Here is a 21,353-nt window from a genome sequence, read left to right as displayed (position 1 = left end):
TGTTGAATAGATGCTTCAATGCTTCATGCGATTCTCTGCACTTCGTATATGCGATGCATCGAAGATTAACTACTCAAAGTGAACACTAAAAGTAGACAATATTCAGAACAGTCCAGGTATCAAGGCTTCAAAAAGGCTATGGGGTCAGGAGGAGACCTCACAGCAAGTGAAGGTTGAGCACAAGCTGGGATCATGAAGAAGAAGAAGAAGAAGAAGAAGAAGAAGAAGAAGAAGAAGAAGAAGAAGAAGAAGAAGAAGAAGAAGAGGAGGAGGAGGAGGAGGAGGAGGAGGAGGAGGAGGAGGAGGAAGAGGAGGAGGAGTTTGGATTTATATCCCCCTTTTCTCTCCTGTAGGAAACTCAAAGGGGCTTACAATCTCCTTGCCCTTCCCTCCTCACAACAAACACCCTGTGAGGTGGGTGGGGCTGAGAGGGCTCCGAAAAGCTGTGACTAGCCCAAGGTCACCCAGCTGGCGTGTGTGGGAGTGCACAGGCTAATCTGAATTCCCCAGATAAGCCTCCACAACTCAAGCGGCAGAGCTGGGAATCAAACCCGGTTCCTCCAGATCAAAATGCACCTGCTCTTAGTCACTGCTCTTAGCCACTACGCCACTTTGAGTTTGATTTATTCCCTGCTTTTCTCTACTGCAAAGAGTCTCGAAGAGGCTTACAATCGCCTTTCCTTCCTCCCACCACAACCGACACCTTGTGAGGCTGATCAGCATGGTGTAGTGTTTAAGAGTAGCAAACTCTAACCAGGTGAAGTGGATTTGCTTCCTTGCTCCTACACATGTAATCTGCTGGGTGACCTTGAGCCAGTCCCAGTTCTTCGTAGTTCTTCACAACTCTACCCTCAGCCCCTCTTTTGTTGGGAGAGGAAGGGAAGAGGAGTTTGGTGTTACGTATGCTGGATGAACATATGCCAGGAGTGCTTTGATGGTGTGTTCCTGCATGGCAGGGGGTTGGACTTGACGGCCCTTGTGGTCTCTTCCAGCTCTATGATTCTATTATTCTCTTAAATCACAGCAGGGTGAACTTCAGTTGAAACTTCATATCCATAAAAGCAGCAGAGTCAATTACCTTGGGGAATAAGTGGACTCTTTCTAGAGGTCAACGAGAGGATGGGCATCCATCTCTTGGGCATGCTCTAGTTAAAGATTTCTTGCAGTAATCCAGAAATGGACCACATAGCCTACAAATCCAATTCTATGACTTGTGAGAATAGAAATGGACAAGCAACGGGCAGCTGCATACAGCAACACAGAATCACAGAATGATAAGAGTTGGAAGAGATCCCAAGGGCCATCAAGTCCAACCCCTTGCAATGCAGGAACACAGAATCAAAGCACTCCTGACAGGTGGCCATCTGGCCTCTGTTTACAAACCTCCAAAGAAGGAGACTCCACCACACTCCAACCTCTGTCTAACAGCCCTTACAGGCAGGAAGTTTTTCCTGATGTTTAGGTGGAATCTCTTTTCCGTCACCTTGAACCGGTTACTCCTGGTCCTAGTCTCTGGAGCCGCAAAAAACAAGCTCGCTCCCTCACCGACATGACATCCCTTCATGGCTGGTCTTGCTTTGCCACAGCACTGACATTTTTAATAAGGGGGAAAGTCACCCATGTCCTTTCTAACTGGCCTTTCTCAAGCTTAATGGGCTCTCCTGATTCATTTTCACTTAATTGGCTCTAAGACGTTGCCTCATTATTAGTCGTGTGCTGCTGGCGTTGGTGCGATCCCAGAAAGGTAAATTGACTCTGAGAAAGGGGAGAAGGGGAAAAAAAGAACCTGGCGCATTACTCTTTTAATTAGCAAGAATTGATCAGAAAGGTTACAGAGGCAGCTCGCATTTAAGTACAAATCAGCTACAATCCACTCCTTGTAGCCAGCTGCAACTGAAGGACCTAGGAAAGCCTTGTATAGTGGGGAGGTTATTGTCTTACAGCTGTGGGCTGCTGTGAACTGTAATCGCTGGGAAGACAAGGGGGCTTCCTTGCAACCTGCACTCTGGATTCCAAACCATGTAACTGAAGCCCACCAAATGCCTTTGGAAGCACAGCAGCAGCAGCAGCAGCAGCAGCAGCAGCAGCAGCAGCAGCAGCAGCAGCAGAAGAAGAAGAAGAAGAGGAGGAGGAGGAGGAGGAGGAGGAGGAGGAGTTTGGATTTATATCCCCCCCCTTTCTCTCCTGGAGACTCGTTTTCAAACCACTTTCACAACTGTTTGCATGTGGATTTTGCTATTCCGCACAGCTTCAAAGAGCACTGAAAGCAGTTTGAAAGTGTATTATTCTGCATGTGCGGAATGAGCCCTTGTGAGGTGGGTGGGGCTGAGAGAGCTCTGAAAAGCTGTGACTAGCCCAAGGTCACCCAGCTGGCGTGTGTGGGAGTGTACAGGCTAATCTGAATTCCCCAGATAAGCCTCCACAACTCAAGCGACAGAGCTGGGAATCAAACCCGGTTCCTCCAGATCAGAATGCACCTGCTCTTAGCCACTACGCCACTGCGTAGTGGTGCACACCCCATTATTTACCTGCAGCTTCTAGAACTCAGGAATATACTGCCTCTGGGTAGGGAGGTCCCATTTCATTGCCACAGATAATAGCAGTTGGTAGACCTACCCATCATGAACTTGGCGACTCTTTTTTAAAAAGTCAGCTATGCCAGAGGCTCTCTTCACATCTCAAAGTCATAAATTCCCACAAGTTAATTATGCATTGCGGGAGAACATGCTTCCCTTCCAATGCCAACCAACTTCATTAGTCTGAGTCTTACGAAAGACAATTTCCTATTTATGCGCACCTTCCCTCTGTCCTCAATACAATGTTCTAATCCTCCATCACACCCACCCTTAGTGTCCTCACATGATTTATTCCATTTGTATAAGACAATAAATATTCTTGCTAAGTTCTCTAAATCTCTATTAATTCATGCAAATAAAAACAAATTTGTCTCCTCTAGACAAGACCACTATAAAATAACTTACGGAAGCATTTTTGTTGAGTTCACATTTTTGTGAAAAAAAAAAAGAATTGCGCACCTGCATTGGGTAGATCACTATAAAACAACACCGACGTAGGCGTTGGCGGTTTTACAAGTCAAAAATAATTATTTGGACAATTTATCAGTTCAGTTGTTGTGGATAGTCGAGCTAAAAAATCCCACAAGTTGGGCACCCCTAAAACCCAGATGCCCCCGTAAGTGTGGGACCCTAAATAGCTATCCACTTCCAAGTCCTTCCATGCATCACCATTTGGATGGTTCTGTGTATGTGCCCAGCAATCATTCCAAGGTCCACTTCAGAATGCTGCATGACCATTTTGAAGACCACTATGGCCAAGTCAGGTGGACACAAGTGGCTGCCTCAGGACAAGCCAGACTATCTAGCTCTGCATTGTCTATTCAAATGGCCAACTAACATCTGCTACACAACTAGAGATACCATAGACCAAGGGTCTGCAACCTGTGGCTCTCCAGATGTTCATGGACTACAATTCCAATTGGCCATGGTGGCAGGGGCTGAGGAGCATGAACATCTGGAGAGCCACAGGTTGCAGACCCCTGCCATAGACTTAACCTGGGACTCTCTGCATGCAATACTGATGATCTATCACTGAGCCAGATCTTGGGAACTCTTTACAGCAGATGCTAAGGATTGAACCGGGGGCCTTCTGCAAGCACAGCAGATGTTCCAGTGCTCAGCCATGGCCTCCTTGTCAAACACTTGAGTGAATTCTGGGCAAAGAAGTCTGGAGCTACCAAAACCTTCTGAGAGGAAAACCATGTAGTTCCTCCCTATAAATATACCATAATTTGGATTTTCTTGGGCCGTTTGGGAATGCGGTGTAATTACTAGGGGCGTGCACCACTTTTGCTCAGTATTCGTGGGGTTTAATAATCTTGGAAATTAAAAAAGAAAAACCTTGAAAAAAGCTAAATCCCCATACCAGCTTTTCGGGGGGGATTTGAAATGCTTGTTAAACCCAAGCCCCCCAAAATACCAGCTGCCTCCCAACTCCACGTGGGTTCAGAAGTGGCTGGTGGTGTGCAGCTGAATGCTCGGTTCAGCCTGGCTGAGTAAATGTTCAGCTATGTGTCACCTGCTGCCACCGTGACCTAGGCAGTAAGTAAGTGAGGGGAAGAGGGAGGGAGAGGGGAGACTTTTTAAAATTAATACCAGCCAGTCCAAAGTAACCTGAATAATACTGAAAACGATCAGCGTTATTCAGGATCTCTTTTTGTCTCCCTTAAATTGCCGCAGTTTTTGGGGGGATGAAAAATCCCCAAAATACGCTGGTAGGTATTTTGGGGGGTCTTTGGGTTCAGCTTTCTTAAATGCTTATCCCTAGTCATTATTCTATAGATGTTGCTAGTATGCAAAAATGGAGGCCTTCTCCGGATGACACTGAGGACCCTTCTGAACATGCAGAATAGTGCACTTTCAATCCACTTTCAATTTACTTTGCAGCTGGATTGTACTGTGCGAAACAGCAAAATCCGCTTGCAAACAATTGTGAAAGTGGACTGAAAGTGCATCATTCTGCATGTGCAGAAGGGGCCTGACAGGTGTTGGTAAGGTGACCAGATTGTCACCTTTTTAAACTGGGGTGGGGGGTGCGCATGCGCGTGCAGCCGAAGGAGCACGCTGCCTTTTGGGGTACTCCCCGAAACGGGAGCGCCCCAGAAGGCAAAATCGGGACAGTTAAAAAACTCCGCGGGACGCGGGACAAATTGGTTTAAGGCGGGACTGTCCCGCCAAAAGCGGGACGTCTGGTCACCTTAGTGTTGGGAGACACATGAAGTGATACGGTACCGGCAGAGATGACGGGGAGCTATGTGCATAACATTAAAAATGTGTTCCAACGAACTCCTTTTTATCCCTTTTAAGCCCCACTGAAAAGCAGCCCTGAGTCAGAATACAAATAGCCCCTTCTGCAAAATTTCATAAAACAATCTGGCTTCCATGCCAAACCGTGCATGACCCTTCCTGCACAGAAGATGGTAAATCTATGCTATGCCCACCTGCGCCACAGTATTTATCGTTGTTTTTCTGCGTACCTACCCTCGCTGGTGAATTCATTAGCGGAATGACACGGTCATGCTCCGGGGCTATAAATTAGCATTTTAGCCCGGAGGAATGCTATTGATTCTGAGCAATGCTTTGGGATGGTCATGCCTGCCTGTCAGTTTAATCATAATGCTACAGCCTGCTTCAAAGAGTGACTTAAGACCTTTTTCTATATTTGATTTTGCAGCCCCCGGGCTGTCTTTTCAGATGTGTGTGGAACCCTCATGCCAGACGGCCAGGATGAGATGGCTGGGAGGAAGAGGATCCTGAGGGGTCAGCTTTGTACACTCCTGCCTTTAATATCTGATTATGACAAAATAATCAGTCTGAACTAGGTTACGCTGCAGACAGATCTCAGAATGGATATAGCCCATATAATGTTATCAAGAAGAAGAGGAGGAGGAGGAGTTTGGATTTATATTCCCCCCCCCTTTCTCTCCTGTAAGGAGACTCAAAGGAGCTTATAATGTCCTTTCCCTTCCCCCCTCCGACAAACACCCTGTGAGGTGGATGGGGCTGAGAGAGCTCCGAAAAGTTGTGACTAGCCTAAGGTGACCAAATTTTTACCTTTTTAAAGCGGGACGCCCGCGAGCCCACAGGAGCACACTTCCTTTTGGGGCGATCCCCAGTTTCCTGCCCTGTCACAGGGCAGGAAACGGGAGAGCCCCAGAAGGCAGTGCAGCAGCGGGGGAGGCTGCCGCACTGCCTTCTGGGGCGCCCCCCTGTTTCCCGCCCTGTGAAAGGGTGGGAAAAGGGGAGCACCCCAGAAGGCAGTGCAGCAGCCTTCCAAAAATTGGGAGATTTAAAAAACCCCGCGGGATGCGGGACAAATTTCTTAAAAGCGGGACTGTCACACTAGACTAGCCCAAGGTCACCCAGCTGGCGTGTGTGGGAGTGCACAGGCTATGTAGTTAAGATGCAGCTTAGGCCATGGGTGTCCAACTCTGGCCTTCCAGATGTTCACAGACTACGATTCCCATCAGCCCCTGTATCATCTCTCTGTGGAACAGAGTATAGAGGTTTTTCATATCATTAATTACCTGATCCGTTTAACAGCAGATGCTAGGGACTAACCTGGGGATTGAACCTCTGACCTTCTGAATTCTTAGCAGATGCTCTACCATTGAGCCATGGCCCTTTCCTTATCCTCTCAACTCCTCAGTGATACATGTTAAGCTTACAGCACATGGCTGGCCCAAGGCTACCCAAACCTCACAGTGTAAATCTGAACCTGATCCTAGACTGGCCTACACCACTGATACTTCTCAGCAGCATTTAAGAGCTCATGGGATTTGGGATTTTTAACAATTGGTTTCCTCTGTTTTACATGATGACCCCCCCCCCCCTTGCAGTTTTGCAATTGTGGATTTTTTTAAATAAATAAAATATCACCAAAATGTAAAAGGAGGACAAAAATCAATGCAATTGTTTAGCAGAAAAGTGTCAAACCAATAAACAAACCTGTCCCTGGTGAACTGTCAGTCCAGTTTGTCACCGTATTGTGCATCAGTTCTGCATGTCATTTCTTTCAAACTTTGCAAATGGAAGCATTTCAGATTCTAATCCTTCCTTTTTTCTTTTTTTTTACAAGCAACACCTTTAAAAAGTTTTAAAACACCTAGTTGGCAGATTCTAAACCTGAAACATGAAGGATGCTTTGAGAATCCTTTTTTTTAAAAAAAAAATATATCTTTGTCCTTTTCTGCTTCTGCTCAATTACCCTTCTTTGACCTAAGCAATCAATTGCCACAGCAGTCTGCAGGTACAAGGCAGTGGGAAGGGGGTGGGGGTGGAGACAGCACCAGCAAATTCCACATTAAAAAACTCTGTGTTTTTTTTAAAGACTAGGATCTGGGAGAACCGAATTCAAATCCCGACACTGTCACAAAGGCTCATTGGGTGACCTTGGGCCAGTCAGGTCAGACACATTCAAGCTAATTCACCTCACAAGGCTTGTTGTGATGATAAAATGGAGAGAATTATGCAAGGCTGCCTTGGGTACCCACTGGGGAGAGAAAGGGAGGGATGGATGGATGGATGGATGGATGGATGGATGGATGGATGGATGGATGGATGGATGGATTCTTAGCAAGATTTTCTGAGCTCTACAGTCCCATTCAAAGAGGTTATGTGAATCCACATGCATGGTAGTGTGGGGGGAGCCTAAGGGCATGTCTGGGGGAGGAGCTGACACTAGCTGAGGCCAGAATCAAACAGGAGGGCTCTGCTCCTATGTTCCACATGGAGATCGGGGGCCGGAAGCTGGCTGGCCCCGCTCCCAAACTCCGTGTGGAGATTGGGGGTGGGGAGTGACTGGGGTGTGTGCGGTTCCCAGAGTGAGCCCCAGGCACAATTCTATAAGCGACACCCCTGCTTCTGAGGATAGAAAGGCAGGATATAAATGTAGTATAAAAGAAAAAATAATGAAAATAACAATGATGTGGATATGGCGACTGCTGTTGAGAATTGTGACACACGCACCCCCCACTCCCATCTTAATCAGATTCTCCGAGAGTGTTCGGGTCTGCCTTGGCCCTTGGCAAAGTGTGGGGGTGGGTTGCCAGATCCCAATTGGGAAACTCCTGGTGATTTGGAGATGGAGTTTGGGGATGACAGGGACCTCAGTGGAGTTCAATGCCACAGTCTACCCTCCAGACCAGCCATTTTCTTAGGGGAACTGATCTCTGTAGTCTGGGGATTGTCAGAACATGTGTTTAGAGCAAAATCTAAATGACAGCTGGACCCTCCTTCTAGCAGGTGCCGTATGCAAATTAGGACTGAGTGCACAACATGTACCGTGTGCACAACCTGATAAGGTAAGGGCACCTGATTGGTACCATTTTTGTATATAGTTAGCACAGACAGCAGAGTAATGTGTGCCTGAAAACACTTGTGGTCTGGGGAAGCACTTTGTCAGTAGATAGCAATAAATAGAACTGCACTGGTGACTGTGTGTCTGTCAGTTCTTGTCTACATTGTGTCCTGCAAGGTGGTTCATCCGAGTAAATCCACTGCTTCAACAGGGATTGGGTGCAATTCTGGGCGGTCCCCAGGTACCACCTGGAGGCCAGTATCCCTAGAATATCTTGAAGTGACCCCCCTCCCAATTACAACACAGTTCTTTTTTTGGGGGGAAAGCTCTTTAAGCTACCCATTCTCTGGTTGATCCTTGATGTTGGGCCGATCTTCAAACCACCAGCGCTCAAGAAGCCACAACCACTTCCTGCTTGCAAGTAGTCAAGCGCCATGGGAGGGGCTTCCAGCAGAGAAGTCCTCTTCTCATTAAAGATAAGTATCCTGGAAGTCAATCTCACCCCCCACCCCTGCCCAAGCTTTGCAGTAGTTCTTGACGGGTTCTTCAAAACAGCAGCTGCGTTTTCATGCATGCCAAGATAATAAGGCGGCGTGCCAGTTTTATGAAAGTGACCCCCAGAAGCCACAGGAAAGAAAGCCGGGCTTCTGCAGGCAGTGCCGTCTGGCTGCTACATTTAATTAAAATGCCCCAGGGGGTTGCTCTAAGCCGTGATCTTTACACTGTATCAGCATTTCACCGCTGTCACAGCCGCTTCCACCTGGGGAAAATATTAATCCAAACTCAGTCAGAAAGAAAGAAAGGAGGGAGGTGCCGCCACGTAAGGACTGCCAACTCTGGGCTTGAAGGTAACTGGAGATTTTGGTCATAGAGTCTGGGGAGGAAAGAGTTTATAGAGGGGAGGGGCCTCAATGTGGCTTAACGCCATAGAATTGATGCTCCAAAGCAGCCGTTTTCTCCAGGGGACCTGATCTCTGGGCGTTTCCTCACTTACCTTTGCTGCCCTTTGCTGCGCGCTACTCTCAGCGCACAGCATCTCTGGTGCGCACCCGGCCATCCCCACAACACCGTCGGGGTGGTTGCCTTGTCGCCACCCCTGTAGTGGGGAATGCTGGGTGACCCCACACTACTTGAGGAGAGTAAGTGGGGAAAGTGCCTCTGTCGCCTGGATCAGTTCTAATTCTGGGGGATCGTATTCTGGCACTTCCTGGCAAATGGTTGGGATGGGGGACAGGGAGGAATTTAACATCTGCAAAAGGAGGCCAGCATCAACACATCAGCAGGAATTTTAAACAGGTTGTATTGTTATGGATTGAAATTGTGTCCAGGTAATCAGGTTTTACGACTTTTATGAGTCTTATGTTGCAACCCACCCCAAGACCTTTGGGTATAGGGTGGGATAAAAGACATAGAAATAAAAATAAAATGTCAATGCCGCTTCTGGAAATGATGTCGTCACATCACCAACGAGCATGGGGGAACTCTGATATTTGAGCAGAAACTCTATGGTAGAACATGATTTTGCCAGAGAGTTTTACCCAGATACCAGAATGTCCCATCTGAAGGCTGGCATCCCTACGGAGTGCTGAGCTTAGGGAAATCCAGGGAGAAATGCAGAGGAAAAAAATGTCGGGCAACCCAAGAAAGGTCCAAGTGTGGTGTAGACATCTAGCATGCTGTAGTGGTTAAGAGCAGGTGGACTCTAATCTGGAGAACAGGGTTTGATCCTCCACATGAGTGGCAGACTGTTATCTGGTGAACTGGATTTGTTCCAAATCCAAATCCAAAACCTTTATTAGGCATAAAACCGGAGTGTGTCATGAGTTCCAAATACAATAAAAAGATCATTATTGCACAACTTGCAGTACACAGAGTAAAAATGTAGCAACAGCTTCAGAGATTTCAGCATTAGAGTTATTTAGAAGCTTAGCCACCTTCATCTCATCAGAAAGGAGCATAAATCCTGTTGGCAATACAGTTCTCAAATCAGTTCTGATGCTGTTGTATTTTGAACAGTGAAGCAGAATATGAGAAAGTGAATCAGTTATATTAGGACAGAAATGATAGCAATGCTCATTTTGTGGGATATTAGAGAAGCAACCTTGAAGATGTACTGACGGAAAAGAGTTACACCTTGCTCTAGTCATGACCCATCTGCAATTGTAATTAACAAGATGTTCCGAACTGGATTTGTTTCCCTGCTTCTCCATAGAAAGCCTGCTGGGTGACCTTGGGCTAGTCACAGTTCTCTCAGAACTCTCTCAGCCCCACCTACTTCACAAGGTGTCTGTTGTGGGGAGGGAAAGGGAAAGGAGTTGGTCAGCTGCTTTGAGACTCCTCACACTTGAGAAAAGCAGGGTATAAATCCAAACTTTTCCTCCTCCTCCTCCTCCTCCTCCTCCTCCTCCTCCTCCTCCTCCTCCTCTGCCGCCGCTGCTGCCGCCGCTGCTGCTGCTTTGGTAACAAAAAGTATGGAATTCCCTCCCCTGGGAGATTTGACTGTCCCCTTCTCTCATTGTCTTCCAGCAGCAGGTCAACATTTTACTGTTTCATTTGGTGTTCTCTAGCTGACTTCGGTGTTCTTTAGGAGAAGCAGTGGTGTAGCAGTTAAGAGCAGGTGCATTCTAATCTGGAGGAACCAAGTTTGATTCCCCGCTCTGCCGCATGAGCTGTGGAGGCTTATCTGGGGAATTCAGATTAATCAGCCTGTGCACTCCCGCACACGCCAGCTGGGTGATCTTGGGCCAGTCACAGCTTTTGGGAGGTCTCTCAGCCCCACCCACCTCACAGGGTGTTTGTTGTGAGCGGGGAAGGGCAAGTAGATTGTAAGCCCCTTTGAGTTTCTTCACAGGAGAGAAAGGTGGGGTATAAATCCAACTTCTTCTTCTTCTTCTTCTTCTTCTTCTTCTTCTTCTTCTTCTTCTTCTTCTTCTTCTTCTTCTTCTTCTTCTTCTTCTTCTTCTTCTTCTTCTTCTTCTTCAAAAACAACAACAAATCTGTGTTCAGGTCCTGACCAGAATGGGCCAGGGTAGCCCTCTCTCAACAGCTCTCTGGGTCACTTATGGCCAGAACTTGTATGAGAAATCACAAAAGAAGTCAAGGCAGACAATGGCAAATCACCTCTGAATATCTCTTGCTTTAAAAGCTCGACAGGGTCTTGACCTGGTAGTAAAAAAAACCCCCGTTTTTTAAAATTGATTTTAAAGTCTGTTTGTCACCTAAAGGGCCCAGAATGATTTGAACAGCAGGATTAAAATGTCTAAAATTAAACTAACTTTGGAACCATCTATGGCTGCCAAATCCCCAGCCGACTGGCAACCTTAGAAAGTTTACGTTTCAGCTGCATTTTGAAGTTTTTAAAAATGACAACTGCTGCCCCACTCGGTTCGTCTGCAAGAATTATGGCATGAATGTGCTCAAATTTCTGAAAGCGAGGAGCGGGGAAGTGAGAAACACTCCTGAAGGCAAGCTGGGGAATAAGAAATCCCTTAGTAATCTGTGCCGCCACTTCGGCTAAAGTCTGCGCCGGCTTTTTGACCCGTAGGTGTAAATCCCCCAAGATTCCTTGGGGCTGGCATTCAAAGAGCTGCGAGTCTGGAGCCTCTTAAACCCTTGCTCACTGTTGCCTGGTTCCTTTAACGTCTGCGCGCTGAGCTCTGGGCTTCCTCCAGACTCAGTGTTATACGCTGAAAAAAGCGGATGGGGAGTTGTGTAACAAAAGTCAAAGAACCTGAACAGTTTGCAGAAAAAGTGACTTGCAAAGGACTGAATCTTTTTAACACTTTGCTGAATCAACCCTGCAAATAGAATCTACACCCGGGCTCGGAGACATATCATGCCCATACACAGAGGTGGGATCCAGCAGGTTCTCACCAGTTCCCAAGAGTGGGTTACTAATTATTTGTGTGAGCCAAGAGGGGGTTACTAATTGGGTCTGCTTTTCCGTTAGAAATTCCCAAAATCATAAAGTCCTGTTGTTTCCTATGTGGCTGGTTAGCGAAGGTAGAAAACGGGATAATTCTCCCTGTTGGGCTTTTAAAAACATGTTTTAGAAATATGGTAAAGTTCCTTGTTTAAGGAAAGTATCCTTCTTTTGATTTCTAGAAAAAAAGTTAAGTCCCTTTGAACAGTATTGAGCAGCATTGTTGACAGGCAGTCAATTAGAGGAGAAGTAGTTGTTTCTGTTGGCAGTAGATGATAGGACTTGCTATAATGAGTTTAAATTATGGACAGAAAGATACCAGCTGGAAATTAGGAACTTTTTTTTTACAGTAAGAGTTTTTTACAGTAACATAGAAATTATTAATGCCCCGTCCCTGGAATGCCCGGACACGCCCCCATCGTCCCCCGCCCAGCCCCATTGGCACTACGCCACAGTTTGAATCCCACCACCATGGGAACCTGTTACTAAAATTTTGGGATCCCACCACTGCCCATACACCATACATGTGCGGTTGACAGCAAGTTGTAAGACACTCTTGCAGTCAACTGAGGTTTGTTTTGAGTTAGTGGGGGCGGGGAGAGGGAGACAGTGGGCCAATAGCACGCTGGCATCAGGACTGTGACATCATGCTGCCTCTTTGCTTATTACATCTCCTTATTATACCTTGATGCCATGTGAGTGAGTAAAATTGTGGGTAAAATTCTTCAGGAGCCCTGCAAAATGGATATAGGGCTAGATACTATGGTCTAGTACCCCCAGTATGTAGTGGGGCGAAAGACTGAAGTGCTGGAAAGAGCCCTCAATATCTAAATGCCTAGGGGCCTGATCATGGGTTGATATGGCAGTGTCCACACATCTAATCCTTTAACTGGAGATGCTATGTCTAGAACCTGGGACCTCCTGGATGGAGAGCAATCAGTGGTGGGATCCAAAAATTTTAATAACAGGTTCCGATGGTGGTGGGATTCAAACAGTGGTGCCACCGAACACACGCACCTCCAGTCCCTATTGGGCAGGGATGTTGCTTTAGTAACCCCTTCTCGGCACTCAGAAAAAAATTAGTAACCGGTTGGATCCCACCTCTGGAGCAGATGCTTCACCGCTGAGCCATGGCCCCTTCTCACTGTGCTGCGTTGTCCTCTTCTAATATTGACTTGTCATATCCAGCCGCCTGCACAATGTATTGCACCAATCATGGCTAATTTATTCATGGGACCTGACAGTCATCCAAAAGCCGGGGACAGATGCTGTGGCAAAGATTGACACTTGCTCATATTTTAGAAGTCCCATTTGACCTTGGACAGCTGCTAAGTGGAGGCAACTTGTCAGCATCTTTGAGGAGGCCCAAGAGATCTATCTTATCGGAGGCCTTTGGGCCAGACTGCACAGCGTCAGCAAAACCACAGGCAGACCGAAAAGGAAAAATAGAATACTGAACTTCAAACAGGGGTCCAGGGACAGTTGCTGTCTTAAGGGGCTGGATGCCTTGTTTTTTTGTGGTACCCCCATAGAAGCTCAATTTGGGAGGGATTACAATTAAATACGCTGGACCATGGGGATCACGATCGATGGTAGGTCTAGGAGAGATAAAGGAAAGGACTTTCCCTGAGGATGCAGCATCTCTTCTGGTCAGAGGTCCAGGGGAAACTTCAACTTTGTACCCAGGGCTAAGGCCTAATCTCACCCACCTCAACCCCAATCTTGAGAACTTTTGCTAATGGGAACAGGAAAGGACTGGGAAGGGGAAATGGCTTTGGAACTAATCAAATGGAGTAACTGTTGTGTCACTACGGTCATTTTTGCATGGCAAAATTATACCTGTGTACCACCAGGTTATATTAACCTGGGTCTATTTTATCCCCAGGTGTCCATTTGCATGGCTGTGATACAAAGGTGTTATCACAGAGTGTGTTATCACAGAGTGTGTAACAGACTTCCCTCTGTGATACACCTCTGAAGATTCCAGCCACAGATTTATTTATTTTATTTATTTATATCTTGGATTTTAAACCGCCCACCCCCAAAGGGCTCTGGGCGGTGTACAGAAGGCCAAAACAATATTACACACAATAGACCATTACATTACACACCATAAAATACATTAAATAAGTTAAAACAATTTACAGATTTCTTAAAACTTAGCAGCATCAAACAGCATTATAAAATACATTATGCAGGCAAAATGTTAGGAACAAGATCCACCAGACTACGGCCTCACAGTCCGGAAAACCCACCAGAACCAATCCTAATTTTATTTCATTGCAAAGCTGTTTGTATTTCTGGTTCACCATTTGGGTGCTTTGGTTGACCATTTCAGTTCTCTTATTAATGTTGTAGATCCGTTTATATCATACATGTGTGGCACATGGCTTGTATACCCAAGTTCTATGTCAATTGTACATTTGCCTATCCAGTATACATACAATGCTACTGGAATGATGCACAAATTTGGTTTTACAATGTGGGGATTCTATGGGATAATTTCTGAGCCACAAAAAACAAACCTGGTACCAAAATAAAATGTTCTATAACTTCAATAGAGAAGTAAAACAGAAATGGTTTTTTGGGGGGAAGGGAGGGGGGAACGAAACAAGAACAAGGAGAAATTCAGTATCACCTCTCATGCAGGGCATCCACACATAATTGGAAATCAAGCAAGCAAGTATATGGAAATCAAGTATATGGAAGCAAGCAAGTATATGGAAATCAAGTATATGGAAGCAAGCAAGTATATGGAAATCAAGCAAGCAAGTATATCCTCTGAAGATGCCAGCCACAGATGCAGGCGAAACGTCAGGAGAGAATGCTGCTAGAACACGGCCATACAGCCCGGAAACCACACAGCACCCAAGTGATTCCGGCCGTGAAAGCCTTCGACAATGTACGTTGAACATCTCTCTGAGGAGAAATTGTTTCCCAGACACACCGCGGGAAGTGGAAAAAACTGCGGCTCTAGGAAAGCACACTTACTGACTCTAACCTTTCTTCTACGCTGCAGAGACACAGGTACCATCCCTTCATTTCTTACAGCCAAAAGGACTTTCAAAACACCACAGGCTCACCGCGTCTATAACCGCCACAAACGCACGCTTGTACTGGCTGAAGGAAATATTTTGCACACCACCATAAGAACTTGCAAACTTAGACAGGGAGTTATTAGTCCTTCATATCAATACCAGCCAAAAGATGAGTGCACAAGACTGGGATAAAATAAGATCCTCTGAAAATGCCAGCCACAGATGCAGGCGAAACGTCAGGAGAGAATGCTGCTAGAACACGGCCATACAGCCCGGAAACCACACAGCACCCCAGTGATTCCGGCCGTGAAAGCCTTCGACAATACAAGTATATGTGTGTTAATAGTTGTCAAGCTGGTTCCAACCCTTGGAAAACACCAAAATGTCCCGTCGTTTCTCAGATCTTGCAAAATCAAACTACCCAACAATATAATAATAATTTGCAAGGGAATTTTCCTTGGTGGACAAAACAATCTGCGGGCTTATCTACAAGCAGGTGGATACTTTATTACTTTTGCACTACTGCAAGCATTTACAAGCAGATTTCCCCATGCAGGCAAGCCAATCCGATTGTGAATGACTGCAATGGGAACACAATATCCACTGGGAATGCAGCCAGTTGTGCATGATGGCTCTAGCTGAACGCTACACAGTGTCCAATGACATATGGATATGAGAGTCTTGTTGGGACTGAATCTCTCAAGTCGGCAAGTGAGGGGATTTGCTGTTGTGAATGTGTAACTATCATCCCAGAATGCAGAAAACAAATTCATCAGGCAGAGGGCTGGGCTGAAATTTTCTCCCTGATTTGCTGCTTTTCTACACAAAGGGTCTTAGGGAAAAGAGAACATATGTGAGCACTCAAAATGAAAGTCTGTACCTAAGGTCCAGAAAGGAACCAAGGGCCTTTCTTCACTTACCTTAAGCCCCCCTGCACTCCCCACGAGAGGGGCGGCGACAGTGCAGCCGCCCCGACGCTGCTGCTGTCATGCCCCCTCAGCACGCGGCATCCCTGGCGCTCTTGCAAAGGGCACCTTTTGATGACCCCGCACAGCACGGGGTCGTGGGGACACCAGGGCGCGTGCCAGGGATGCCACGCGCTGAGAGCAACGCGTGGCATGGGGGGGATAGGGGAGAGTGGGGAAAGGCCCCAGGATTTGATCTGGCTGAATGTGCAACTCAGCTTTTGTCTGGAGTCTCAAAAAGAAGTCACTAATATAACCATCTCATTGAAACCCTGAGTTAGTTTAGTACCGTTTCTGTCTGACTAGAATGTCCATTTCATGGACAACAACATCATTGAACTGTTCTTCTTCGTTATCAGTCGCTCTGTAGAACTTGGCGCGCACCGCCGGTTTCTGCCACATCGGTCTGCCCTCTTTGCTCTTCAGTCTCTTTCCCCGACTGACAGGTGACACTCAAGGAACACCCTGAATGAACCTTTTGCCTCTGAGTGAAGCGAAGGTCAGCCGCAGGCAATTTGGAGCAGGAAGCAAGTTCCCATCCTCAAAAGCTCTTCCTCCCTTGCAGCTGCCTTTGAATGCTTGCCCAGACAGGCCAGCGGCCCAAAATAGTTTTTGATGATGAGAAGGATGGCTGGGGAAGGAGGCTGACGCAACAGAACCAAAGCAGAGGTTGGAAATGGCCTTTCCTGCTTGATTTCAAGTTAGAAAATAGGACTGGTTACAATAAGGTGACCAGATGGTCACCTTTGTGATCCGGGACAGGGGGGAGGCGGCCACGTGTGTACAGCTGCAGGAGCGCACTGCCTTCTGGGGCTTGCCATTTCCTGCCCTGTCACAGGGCGGCAAACGGCAAGCCCTGAAGGCCGTGCGCTCCTGCAGCCGCGCGCGCTGAGGAGGCTGCCACACTGCCTTGCGCCCCAGAAGGCAGTGCGGCAGCCTCCCAAAAATCAGGACAATTTGAAGAACCCATGGGACGCGGGACAAATTGTTTAAAGGCGGGACTGTCCCACCAAAAGCGGGACGTCTGGTCAGTTAGTGTTACAAGCACCAACTTTTACTAGATTGGAGCTTGTGTGTCTGTTTGTGCATGTGGGGGTGAAGAGAAAGAGTTTGGATTTATACCCCGTTTTTTCTCCCCTGTAAGGAGACTCAAACGGGTTTACAAGCTCCTTTCCCTTCCTCTCCCCACAATGGACACCTTGTGAGGTAGGTGGCGCCGAGAGAGTTCAGAGAGAACTGTGACTATCCGAAGGTGACCCAGCAAGCTCCATGTGTAGGAGCCTCAAAACAAAACCAGTTCACCAGATAAGAGACAGGTAGACCTACATGCAATTTCATAACAGTCTGAAGAGCAAAAAAATCCAGAACCGCTTGCTGTGCTGCGAACAAACGGTTGGCGTTGCAGTTCGGCAGCCGGCGGGGGAGCCAGATGGGTGCATTACTCACGCCGATAAAGCGTCTGCAGATCTTTGCAAACATGGGAGTGACTTGCCTGCCTTCAAAAAACTTAATAGGAGACTGTGACCTTACTTTTAAATGTATGGGATTTGATCTGGGAGCGCGCGGAGCCTTTCAGAAGTGGCTCCATTATCAGTTAATGCAACAAAGGGAACAGTTCAGAGTTTAAAATGCGTCGTAGGTAAACTGTGAAGCTATTATAACTGATGGCGGTAGAAGGGGACCTCATCTAAAAATGCAGCGAGTGTTCAAAGGTGCATGAAATCTCCTTATTCTTAAGCAGGAAAATCAAATCAATAACAAAGCAAAGCTAGCCTATTCTTTTTTTAAAAAAACAGAGAAAACCATAAAATACTCAAAACGACAAAGCGCTTACTTTAAGAACAAAACCGCCCAGCAGATACCTGGATGGCAGTGGGTTCTAAAGGCACTAGTGCAGGGGTCTGCAACCTGTGGATCTCCAGGTGTTCATGAACTACCAAGAATTCACATCGAAGCCCCTGCCAACGCTGACAATTGGCCAATTGCTGGCTGGCGGGGGCTGATCCCCAAGAACATATCCCAGTCTTGGTATCTGGAGAAACACCTAAATTGTTCGCACAGGGTTGGTAATCAATCAAGGTTCCAACAATTCCTCAACACTCTCTACTGTCATTTCTGGGTTGCACACACACAATATCCCCAATCCACCCAGCATCTCCCAGTCTTGGCCTGGCACCCCTAAACTGACCTCACAGGGTTGGTAACCATAGAGTTTCCAGCAATTCCTAGAACTACCATATGTCACTTCTGGGTTGCACACACACAATATCCCCAACCTTCCCACCATCTGCCAGTCTTGGCCTGGCACCCCTATACCTTAGTTGACCTCACAGGGTTGGTAACCATAGAGTTTCCAGCAATTCCTAGAACGATCATATGCCACTTCTGGGTCCCACACACACCATATCCCCAACCCTGCCACCAGTTGGCAGGCTTGGCCTCACCCCCCTATACTCTCCTCACTCCACAAATGGACATTTGGAGTTCTCCTGCCCTTTAAATCTTGCCTTGGATCACAATGGCTTCCTGCTTAGAGTACAGAACCCGGAGAGAACCAATTTGTTTCTCCTTCTCATACCCTGATAAAGAAAGATCTTTACTGAGATGATTAACAGCTCCATTGTAAAAAGATGGTTCATAAATTCCTCCTATTAGGTCAAATCATAAAGAAGGCTTTTGATGTTTATATGCTCCCTTTCTAAACAATCAGGAGCATCCAAAGCACCTGTTAATGAGGGGACTTCTGGACGGCTTGTAAAGCACTCCAGATCTTTAATGAGTCTAGGAGTAAATAACACACAGTCTGTTAGCACTATTGATTTCTGTTGCCTTCACCCTCGAAGGCAGCGTAGGAGTGGGGACGTGCTCAAAATTCAGGACTACGACTGAAGGACATTTTCCTCTTTTCGGCACACGCCGTATAAATGATGAAAGCCATTTGCCTAAGCACGCACAATGTATTCCACTTTTGCTATTTGCGGGCGGGCGGGATCAAACAACTTTGCAACACAAAGGCCCTTTCCCCGCAAATCTCCCAAAGCAGGTTTCGTGTGGAGGAGTGGGGGAACAAATCCAGCTCACCAGATATGAGTCATGCGCCCGCTCATCACGGAGAATTAGAGGAATCACGAATCCAGCTCTCCAGACTATAGAGGCCTGTTTATGCTTTATTACACCACGCCGGCTGGACTCGTCCTTTTGATTCCCAGAACAAGTCCTTCCAGACATATCCTGGGGGTTATGGGGGAGGGAAGCGTCTTTATAAAAATGGATATCATTTAAAGAGGATTAGCAGGGGCCACAAAGCAATATTCTGACCCAATCAAGCTCATTAGCTGCGTGGGATTCCTTGATTCAGTTTGATTAAAACGAGTTCAACAAAGGTTTATCAGACATCACAAAAATCTATCTCAAGCCCTCCGGCATAATCCGGTTTCTTTCAGCCTGAACAGAATGCTAATTTGTAAAGGATTTTTACAGGATTAAGTGGTGATTTACGAAGAAGGTTGAACTCTCCTCATTGTGCTCCCCCTCCCCCACCCCGCGATGCTCTTTTAGTGCTGCATTGTCCTCATTCAGCTTTCAGAGAAACGCAGGTTTTTATTAAGTTAAAATGAGGTGAGCGCGGAGTGGAGGTTGGCTCCAGACTGAATCCGCTGCTAATGGAAGGAGTGGAGCAATTCCCACCAATTCCCTCTTCCACCTACAAACTGCCAATTTGCTGCTTGTGCTGTAGCTAAGAAGGGTTGCCTGGAGATGTTTTGGAATTACAACTCCTCTCTAGGCCACCGAGATCAGTTCCCCTGGAAAAAATGGCTGGTTCGGAGGGTGAACTCTATGGTATTATACCCCACTAAGGTCTCCGCTCCCTAAATTCTGCCCTGCCCTGTCTCCGTCTCCCCCTCAGATCTCCATGAATTTCCTAACCTAGAGTTGGTACCTCTATTCCTAAGGATTCCCTTTTCCCTCCCTGGGAGTGGCATTTCTGGGAGATTAGTAGGGCTACAGTGAGAGGAGGGAGAAAGGAATATTCTGTTCTTCTGGGGTGGGGAAAGGATGGGTCATAGGATTGGTCACTGATAAGCTAGAAGAAGAAGAGGAGGAGGAGTTTGGACTTATACCCCACCATTCTCTCCTGTAAGGAAACTCAAAGTGGCTTACGAACCCCTTTCTGACACCTTGTGAGGTAGCTGAAGCTGAGAGAGTTCTGAGAGAACTGTGACTGGGCCAAGGTCACCCAGCAGGCTTCACATGTAGGAACGGGGAAACAAATCCAGTCCACCAGATCAGAGTTCGCCGCTCATGTGGAGGAGTGGGGAATCAAACCCAGTTCTCCAGATTAGAGTCCACTGTTTTAGCCACTGTACCACACAAGGATGAAAAATTCAAAATAGTCCTCAGTGGTACTTGGGTCACATATCACAACACCTCATTCCCAGAGAATAGCGATACCACAAGTCTCTTCAACTCACAGCCACTTTGTCATACAAAGACACTGACTCTTGATGCATCGTCCTACCTCCAAAAATCAGCTCTGAAAAACCGCAGCAAACAGTCTGGAATCTGCTAAGCCAGGGAGTTGGATGAAAGCTGACAGGCCCCAAATTTAGCTGCTGTGACGGTCTGGCAGCAATTTGAGAGTCAGCCATATCTGGCTGCCTCTCTGGGGCATATTCTCCACAGTTTCTATGCCGCTGCTACCCTCCACAGCAGTCCCTCTAGGACAACTCCGTGCTCAGACTCCACTTTTCAGTGTCTTGTGGAGTTTGGGGCTTTGAGTTTGTGTGCAAATTACATTTCAGCCCGGGGCTGCGACACCGAGATTTGTCTGTGATGCACTGCATACCTCTCGGGTGGCTGCCCTGCCTTCCTCGAAGCAGTAGCTAGAGGTAATGCTCTGGAAGTAAGTCCGAGTTTATCAGGGGAATCAGTCCATGTCACAGAAGCACGGTGCCTTCATTCACCGGCATTAATGCTACCAAAAAAATATGACTATTTGCCAGCTTGTGGCATTGCTTCTGCATCACAGAAGAGATGTTTCTACCCCACCTCCACCTGCATCAATTTCTAAACACAACTATCATTTAGAGCCACTCCAGTCTCCTCTACAGGCCTCCTTGTTTTCCAGGATATATCCAGAGGTGGGATACAGTAGGTTCTCACAGGTTCCTGAGAGTAGGTTACTAATTATTTGTGTGTGCCGAGAGGGGGTTACTAATTGGTGATTTTGCCACGTGATGTTTGCCTTAGTTACACCCCTCCTCTCAGCAGTAGCATGCAGAACTGGAAGCAGTCTAGCAGGAGGTGCACTGGCATGCGTGGCAGCCTGCACCTGCATGCATTCGTTTCCCGCCCAAGGACCGGCGCAGCTGCTGCGTCCTTGCCACAGCCCTGCCCAGGAATGCCCCACCCTGGGAATGCCCGGCTACGCCCCCCGTCATGCCCCGCCCAGCCCCATTGGCGCTACGCCACAGTTTGAATCCCACCACCATGGGAACCTGTTACTAACATTTTTGGATCCCACCACTGGATATATCCCTCCCAAGGTTCATG

The 21,353-nt window shown here is 47.1% G+C and overlaps 1 protein-coding gene across 1 annotated transcript in view; it reads right to left on the bottom strand.

The window, feature by feature from the left end:
• LOC125442484 (polypeptide N-acetylgalactosaminyltransferase 9-like) overlaps positions 1 to 21,353 on the bottom strand; it is a 108,208-nt gene that overhangs the window by 67,086 nt on the left and 19,769 nt on the right. The window lies entirely within an intron of this gene.

This window comes from Sphaerodactylus townsendi, linkage group LG13 (genome assembly GCF_021028975.2).
Source record: "Sphaerodactylus townsendi isolate TG3544 linkage group LG13, MPM_Stown_v2.3, whole genome shotgun sequence".
Taxonomy (NCBI): Eukaryota; Metazoa; Chordata; class Lepidosauria; order Squamata; family Sphaerodactylidae; genus Sphaerodactylus; species Sphaerodactylus townsendi.
This window is presented reverse-complemented; position numbering and strand designations above follow the sequence as displayed.